The 9410-nt window shown below is 43.8% G+C and overlaps 1 pseudogene; it reads right to left on the reverse strand.

Moving 5' to 3' along the window:
- Positions 1-8620: 8620 nt before the first annotated feature.
- Positions 8621-8765, reverse strand: LOC144681222 (U1 spliceosomal RNA; annotated as a pseudogene).
- Positions 8766-9410: the final 645 nt, after the last annotated feature.

Raw genomic sequence — 9410 nt, forward strand, 5'->3', positions numbered from 1 at the left:
CACTGCAATACAGTCCCCAGAGGGCGTCGGGCATCATCGTAGCTGCTGTGCACTACACAACCTGGCACTACAAAGGGGGAGGACCTGGCTGAGGAGGAGATGGAAGAGCTGTACGTCTCCTCTGATGAGGAGACGTCGAAGGGGATGAGGGTGATGAGATCCTTGAAGTGAGGATGCCGGCAGCGAGGCCATTGTACTGGCCAGAGGAGGCAGGCGTGCTCGTGAGGCCGTAATAACCACAAGATTTATGGAGGATGATGATGAGATGCAGTGAGGACAGTCCTGACATCCTCACCTTGCATCTGTGAAGCAAGGATGTTGCTGCCTCTGCCTGCTGTGAAACAAATTGTGTGCTGTGCTCACCAGGTTGTGATCCCAAAGCTGCTCTACACCTAGGTCCCACTGAGGTGTGTGTCACTGCGCTGGTGGAGAGTGTGGGTGAGCGCCGTGATGGGTCTTCAATGGTGCTGTCCTCAGGGTCTTCATCCAAGGTGCTCTCGGCCCTGGAGTCAGGGTCAAGGTTACATGAGGGCAACGTGGCAGATGTACCTGGGAGAGAAGGTGGAGATTATTAGTGCTTGGCAGCCACTTTACATACAGAACAGTGGACTCAGAGAAGCGTTGAGAAAAGGATTATGTGGTGCAGGATCCTCACATGAATGCTTGGTGTCAACCTTGCCATTGCCACAGAAACGGTCCACATCCTCTCTGGCTAGCCCCAACGTGCGACCCTTGAATGGGGTGAGGCCCTTGATGCCCGGCACTCCACCCCCCGTCTAGAACCACTCCCCTTGATTGTGCACGATCTTGTCCTGCATAAAGGCAGTGCAGGCAAGGCGCATGCCAGGCTAAATGATAAGGACGCACTTGTGCTGAGTGGAGCCATGGATGGGATGAGGAGGTGATCTCCAGAGGAGAGGAGGCCAGATGGAGATGTGAGGGTGTGTGTGAGAGAGTGAGTGGTGATGTCCCTTGAGCTGACAGTGAGTGAGATGCCAGTGAATGTGTGATGGGCTTGTGAGTGCGTGAGTTGAGAGTGACGAGATGGTTGACTTAACCTGACGGCATGGATGAGATCATTCATCTGTTTTCTGCACTAGATGACCAACTTCTTGTGTGCAGTTTTGGCACTGACCATCTCTGCCACTGCCTCCCAAGCCAAAGTGGTGAGACTGTTGGGCTTCCTACGGCCAGAACAGGGGTAGAGGATATTATTGCGGGCTGCCGAGGTGTCCAAAAGGCATCCCTTGTATGCGTCACTTGATCGGGGAAGAGGGGCTGCACTACGTTTTCAAACTTAAATAAGGGCAATTATGAGGGCATGAAAGCAGAGCTAGCTAAAGTGAATAGGCAAATTAGGTTAAGGGATAGGTCAATAGAGATGCAGTGGCTAATATTTAAGGGGATATTTCAGAACACTCAAAATAGTTACATTCTAACGAGTAAGGACACACCATCTGTGGTTAAGTCAAAAGGTTATAGATAGTATCAAACTTCAAGGGGAGAGTTTTCCTCCCATTGGGGAGGGGTTGGATGGGAGCGGGCACAGGCAGGCGCGCAGCCAGTCGCCGCCAGCAATCGGCTGCGCGCCACCATTTAACGTGGGCAGGCCAATTAAGGCCCGCCTAGCATGACATGTACTCGGAAGTGCTGAGCGCTCCCTTTGCGGGTAGGGGGAATAGGCTGAGTCGGGGCCTGCACTCTTTAGTTTGATTTTTGAAAATTTTAATAAAGAAAAAAAAAATTTTTAAGACATGTCCCCTCATGTGACAGTGTCACATGAGCTGGGACATGTCAATGAATTTTATTGAAAATTTTTATTAAACTTTAAAAGCCTTCATGAAACCTCATCCTGCCCGTGGATGAGGTTTCATGGTAAATGCGAAGGCCGCCTGGGCTCTTCGCCTGCCCCTCAACCTTAAGGTTGGACGGGCAGCTCTGTTAATTAGTTTAATTGCTGTTTAAATGGCCTTAATTGGCCTTTGACAGTTCAGCGAGCATACAGCCAACTCCGATGCGTGCCCGCTGAACTCAAGATCTGAATGATGCGCGGTGACGCCGGGACGCACACCCAACATCACCGCCTGTCATTTTACGCGTCAGCGAGTGGGCCCCAGTGATGCATCGGCACAGGCTCAATGGGCCAAAGGGCCTTTTTCTGTGCTGTAGACCTCTATGAAGGGATGGATGGGATGGTTGCCAAATTTGCTGATGACATAAAGATAGGTAGGAAAGTAAGTTGTGAAGGGGACATAGGGAGCCTACAAAAAGATATAGCTAGGTTAAGTGAGTGGGCAAGGATCTGGCATTGGAGTATAATGTGGGAAAAGGTTAAATTATCCATTTTGGTATATTATCTAAATGATGAGAGATTGCAGAGCTCTGAGACGCGGAGGGATCTGGGTGTCTTAGTGCATGAGCTGCAAAGGGCTAGTATGCAAGTACAGCAAGTAATTAGGAAAGCTAATAGAATGTTATCATTTATTGCGAGGGGAATTGAATACAAAAGTAAGGAGGTTATGCTTCAGTTATACAGAGCACCAGTGAGGCCACATCTGGAGTATTGTGTACAGTATTGGTCACTTTATTTAAGGAAGGATATAAATGTGTTGGAAGCAGTTCAGAAAAAGTTTACCTGACTAATACCTGGAATGGGCAAGTTATCTTATGAGGAAAGGTTGGACAGGCTAGGCTTGTATCCGCTGGAATTTAGAAGAGTAAGAGGCAATTTGATTGAAACATATAAGATCCTGAGGGGTCTTGAAGAGTGGATATGGAGACGGTGTTTCCTCTTGTGGAAGAATCTAGAGCCAGGGATCACTGTTTAAAAATAAGGGGTCATCTATTTAAAACAGAGATGAGGCAAATTTTTTTCTCTCAGAGAGTTGTGAGTCTTTGAAACTCTCTTCCTAAAAAGGTGGTGGAAGCAGAATCTTTGAATATTTTTAAGGCAAAGGCAGAAGGATTCTTGGTAAGCAAGGGGGTGATAGGTTATCAGAGGTAGGTGGGATGCAGATTTGAGGTTACTATCAGATTAGCCAAGATGTTATTAAATGGCAGAGCAGGCTTGAGAGGCTGAATAGCCTACTCCTGCTCCTTGTTTGTATGTTGTTGGCTTTTGGGGGCATGTCTTCACTGCAGCAGTCCTGGCCTGCAAGCATTGAGAAGTGTGCACGCGACTGCAGTTTAAATATGGCACCTGGAATGAGGAAGCGGCGAGGCAACAGCATGGCAGGCAAATCAGAGGCTGGTCACCAGCAATCCGGTGTGTCTCCCAGGATTGTATAATTTATGAGGCGGGAAGGGGACGATACGGCACGAAAATCCGCCATTGCATCCAGCGGGTAAAAGTCTATTTTCACGCCTGCTACCGCACTTAGTGCAAATCTGGGACGATTCCGCCCAGGCTGTTTTCTGGTTGTCATGCATCTTGTTGATACCTAGAATACACTGTATGCGTACAAGTACTGAGTTCATCAATATCTGCACCTGCCCCTATCTAGGGAAAGCCTACAATTTCCACAATGCTTCATAGCAACTTGCAATAAATCCTCAGGTCTAACTTCAGGGCACTGTGCAAAGATGTGGTTCTCAGATCTTTCAGGGAATGTTGAAAGATTCAGTTGAAGGATCAAATATCAGGGAATGAAGCAAAAGGCATTTTTGGGTGGGCTGAACCATCTTAGCTATTGGGATGGATGACTTTCTTGATAAGTGTTACTGTCTTTTCTCCCTGCAACTGTTGATTTTTTTTCCTGTGTTTATTATGTTAAATATTCATTTTATGTATACATAATGGGGTGGGTAGGACTTGGTTGCTGAAAGGGCTGGGGAAAAGTGAATTGATTGGTTGAATTTGTAGAAGTTGTTAACAGATCATCTTTGATGTTTTGTTTTAAACAGAAATGTCCATAAAGAAATGTAATTATATTGTGCATGCCCCAGTCTCTTTGCTCCATCACTGGTTGCCATGCCTTCATCCATCTTGGCTCAAACCCCTGAAATTACTTCCCTAAATGTCTCTTGTTTCTCCACCTAATTATTCTCCTTTCATTACATCTTAAAACTTAACGCCTTGACCAAGCTTTTATTCAACTGTCCTTATATCTCCTTCTTTAGCTCAATGTCAGTTTTTGTCTTATTACGTTCCTGTGAAAACTTTTGGGTCATTTTCCAACATGAAGGGCACTAAATAAATGCAAGTTGTTGTTGACTTTTTAAAATATTAACTAATATATATAATATATAAAACTAATAATTTTTAAAAAATAATTGGTTGTCTGTCCAGTTAATAAGGCTTTGAGATAAAATGGTTCTCTTACATGTGGCTGTGTTCGTTTTTTGGAACGTTTGAGTTCATGGGATTTTTCTTTATCTGTAAACTGTTTTCTATCCCTATAGAGTGCGAAAGGCCAGGAGAAACAGCAGTGAATGACCTATGAGGCTAGATGCCATAGAAGATATCCAATCAGTTTCTTCTCCATCACCTTCCCCATCACCCGTCTGTCACCCCCGTAGTGGCTCTCAAGAGCAAGCTGAGATAAACAAAACCCCTTCAGCTAAACATCACAACTATGCTCCATGCAGTCCAGAAACTATCCACTACAGGAGATCTGCTCATTTATTTTAAAGTTTTAAAAGTGTCCATCACATATACTCCATACATTGCATTTTATATCAGCACAAAAGAGCCTAAATTGCTTACCACCTCAAACCAGGTGTGATTCCAATGGCAGGCAGCAAGGAATAGAAAGGCTGGAGAAGCAAACTCAATTCATCCTTGGGCTTCATCAGGTTAAGTCGAGTATAGAAATAAAACACCTGAATCAGCTTTTGGCACCTTACTAAGTGACATACAGTTGTTTAGTGGAACCAAGAGAAGCATTCTTGCTCCTCCTCTCTCCACAAAATACAAGCATTTACAAATTTTATGGGCCTTCTTTGAGTGACTGCTCAAGACCCAGAAATACCAAACAGAGTTAGTGCATCACAAGTTCTGATTGGGTCGAAACATTTTACCAGTCTAGTTCTGAAATAAGCACAGAAGTCTCAAGTAGTAACCAGGATTGCCTAAAGAAAGGCCTAGGTCAATTTAGCAGTTGCCAATAGCCTGGAATATCAGGCTTGGGCCTCTGGCTTGTTAAATTATTGTTATGTCACTTTAGGCCATTATTTGGACACAACAATGTTAAATTTAGAGCATAAAAAATTTACAGCTAAACATTCCCTTAAAAAGTGTACAAAGAGAGAAAGAAATACAATTAATGTCTGCTGATGACTGAGATCATCCGGAAAGATTGTTGAGATAATAATGAGAGGAGTCAAGCAGCTACCTATCGAGAGAAATATCTAACAGCAATAATTAGTCTCCAATTCACCTGACAATGTGTCTAAGTTTGAACATTCCTTCACAGGGTGTAGGTGACCAGTAGCCTTAAAGAAACAAGCTAGGGTAGCTCCTTAGCATTACAACCAGTCCTGAGCCCCCAAACTACACATAATTAGAGCCACAGGGGATCAGCGAGTATTACATAGAAACATAGAGACATAGAAAATAGGAGCAGGAATAGGCCATTCAGCCCTTCGAGCCTGCTCCGCCATTCATTATGATCATGGCTGATCATCCAACTCAATAGCCTGCTCCCATTTTCTCCCCATATCCTTTGATCCTTTCGCCCCAAGAGCTATATTAATAATATCAATAATTTTAATGAGCTGCCAGAAATAACGCACAAGCAAACTCCATTGTGGCAAGCTTACCATTCACATGGATTGTAGCAGAGTGAGCATATTTCTGGATGTTATTAATTCAAGAGTTTAATGGAGAAATTTTTTATGTTGGCCCCACAGTTTTTACACAATGAGGGACAACAACAGACTTATTTAGCGTACCCTCCAAGGAGACAGGAAGGAAGAGATAAGCAGGCCTTGCTGAGGTCAGATAGTCTCTCAGATGAAATGCCAGGCAATGGAGGGCTTCTTAATCTGATAGCTGATCCAAGCAGATTTGTAATGAATTAGCCTGGCTCATTAATGGAAACTAGAGAGATATCTGGACTTATTTTTCTCCAGATAACTCTGAAATCAGTGTTCTAATGGCCATGTTGCCCTGGATGGACAAGCAATGGGAATTTCACCCTTTGTCTATGCAGGTTAGCTACATATGCAGTCTTAGCTTATCAAGGTGCATGAACACTTCCCTTGACATTTTTTATGTTAATTCAGGTGTGCTGATAGGAAGTTCTGAATGTAGCTGGGAAAACGGGTGTGTTTCACATGGCAGTGTTAGAAGTCATGATGAGAAAACTAGGCTTGTTAAATGTCCAATAACACTGCACAGAGAACTAATCTCATGGGTTAAGAATCTTGCCTTCTGTAGCCAGACTATGAGTACTACGGTGGATGGAAATTGCAATTCGAACAAATCCAGAGAAAGGTGTGGCAGAACTCTTTGACCTTGAGTGTGGTGCAGGTAACTGAGGCCAAAGTGAGCTTCACTTCCAGTAATCCTGTTAAGTGCCCTCCATTCTATTTTGTGTAGTCTGCCATATGACAGCAACTTAAACTGTTTTCCCGTCTCTTTCGTAAGTGTCGTGCAGTATGTCTCAAGTGCCAATTTTAGTCCAACTTTCTGCTGCATACATTGTGATAGATAGCAAATTTACACAGGATAAGACTCCTAAATGTCTGGTTTGTGAAAAAAAGTTACACTATCCTTTCCATTATAAGATAATGTATGACAAAATCCATCCAGTAGCCATTTTAATAATTAAAGCTCACAGAATAACTATAGCATACTATAGGTGTTATGCATCATTTGCACAAAAAAATTCGCATGAATCAGATGTGTATGACTAGGGAAAATCAGAACTATTTTATTCTGCAGAGGATGTGCAAATGATAGTCAAACTGCCTTCTGGAATTCACTGCATGCATTAATTAAAAACAAAGCAATTTATCACAGCAATCAAATGATAATCAGAGTCATATTGCTTCATGCTGTACTTGTATTTTTAATCCTTATTAATTTGTTTATTTGTACAATGCCTGACACAGGCCTTGTGTGAAGTAATTATTTAGTTAAAGGAGAAAGTAACTATCATAGATACAATCACAGGTAGACGTGTATCCTTAGAGTCTACATACCTTTCAGTTATTTATTGGTAGACATACTTTCCAGGGATCCTTGTTACCAGGCATTCTTGGTGAAATCGAGACACTAAGGCAGAATGGGAATTGGTGGCTGAAGGGTTGGGGTGCAGGAGAAAGGGAATCATATTCAATGAATTCATGCCACAGAGCAGGAATTTTTCTTTGCCATTCTTATAAACCAGCCTTGACAACAATGGCTATTCAAATTCTCCCCCACCCCTCAAGGAATTTTTATTTTGAAACCTGCAATGTGAAGATCCAGACTGGGACAAGGACTCATCCTCTTCAGGAGCTTCCTCCAGAGGGGACGGACTGAGACCTTCTCCAAGGCCATGCCCCATGGGCCCACGTGAGTTTGTGTCTGTTTCTTACCCCGAGATTTAATTGCCTGTCCGGGACCCTGGTTTTCGGTGGCTCCGATTAACCAGTTCCTGTTGGGCTGCGGTCCTGAAGTTTCAAAAAGATCCTGGGGTTAAAGTAGCCCGGCCTTGCAATCTAAAACATACATGTTAGCCTCCGGTGTGTGAGGAACGGGAGCCCCACAAGAGAAAGTGAAAAGTCCTAATGTGAAGCTGTCTAAAGTCGTGTTATAATTCAGGGATAATGCGTGTGTTTTAGGCTGTGCGATCATCCTGACCGTGAAATGGGATTCCCGTTGGTCATTTTCTATTCATTTTACGGAGGTTCTGGGTTTAGATTTCTTTCTGTCTCTCTCCAGCTTTCTTTCTCTGTTTATTTCTTCGCTTTGCGCTATTGAAGTCTTGAAGAAATAATGGCAAGTGAATGGAAAGCCTGTTTATGAGATAAACCTACAGCAGGGGAAGTGAGCTGCAGAAGGGGCAGGGAAAGACTTTACACATGGGGAGAGGGGGGCAGGAGTTTGAGAAGGTAGGAATCACAGAGGGGGCTGTTGAAGGGGGACATTATACACAGGGGGTGGGAGGCTGCTGTTGATTTTGGAGGGGGGTAATTAGAATGAACATGGGGACAGGGTGCTTGTACATGTTTGGAATAGTGAGGGTTCGCAGCTGCATGTTTTAAATGCTGAATGTAAATGAATGAATAGCTGACTGATGATATTATACAGAAGTCCAGAGAGATACAGGGTGAGTTGGGAGGTGGAGGGTGGTGCTAGAAGGACTGAAGGGACTGTTTTGATGGTGGATTGGATATTATATGGGGGTTTGAGAGAGAATATTGGAGTGGGCAAATACGGGGTTAAAAATGGCGCATGGAATTTGGCGGCCACAAAACAAATGGCAGCGATAAAACGATGCGAAGATGGAATAATCGCCTGTTGATAATCGTAGGGAGGAAAAGAATGGGGGCTGGATAGTTGCAGGAGGGAAAACAAAAGAGTCTAGATTTGGAAAGAGTATTTTGTGGCCTATATTGCTTGTATTGGATAACGTATAATAAAGAACCTTGTTGAAGAAAGAAGTTGAAGTCTATTTTTTGAATTGTAAATCAGGGGAGAGCGCGAACGCAGTCCCCCATTACCACAAATTTTGCAGTCGAGTATCCCGCATTTGGGGACAGCGCAGGCGTCAGCACAACTGAAGTGCAATGGGCTAGCCTCATCCTGGGAGAACCTTTTTTTTTTGCAAAAATATACTTTATTCATAAAACATCTTCAACAACATTCCAAACCATTTCAAAATCACCATCACAAAAGTACAATCAGGTTCAACTTTTACAACGTGTATCACAAGGTGCATCAGTACAAACAATGAATATTACAATCATTTTCAGACATTCATTTTGGGCTGTACAGCCCAAGGGGCTCTACACAGTTCCCAGCCCCTCGGTGCACTGTGGCAGAAAGGTCTTAGGCAGCGACCCTTCCCCATTGCGCCTTTGCGGCAGCTGCCCCAAGCTTTAAAAGGTCAGTTTTTCTCATGTATTGTAGAACATGCTTAACTATCCCTCTAGATGGAGAAAAGGCAGCTGATATACTGTCCTCCACTTATATTTGCATATTGCCTTAAAAGGAGGCAAACCACCTTCCTGGGCCACTGGCTGCAATATAGGTATTCTCCAATTAGTAGCACTGTTCCCTCAATATAAGACACTCGTTCAGCCTCAGCTGGAATGTTGTATACAGTTCTGGGCACCACATTATAGAAAGGATGTGATCGCATTGGAGAAAGTGCAGAGGAGGCTTACAAGAATGGTTCCAGGGCCGAGACACTTAAGTTATGAAGATAGTTTGGAGAGGTTGGGACTGTTGTTCTGGAGAGGAGAAGGTGAAGAGGAGA

The sequence above is a fragment of the Cetorhinus maximus genome, chromosome 5, assembly GCF_964194155.1.
Source record: "Cetorhinus maximus chromosome 5, sCetMax3.hap1.1, whole genome shotgun sequence".
Lineage (NCBI taxonomy): Eukaryota > Metazoa > Chordata > Chondrichthyes > Lamniformes > Cetorhinidae > Cetorhinus > Cetorhinus maximus.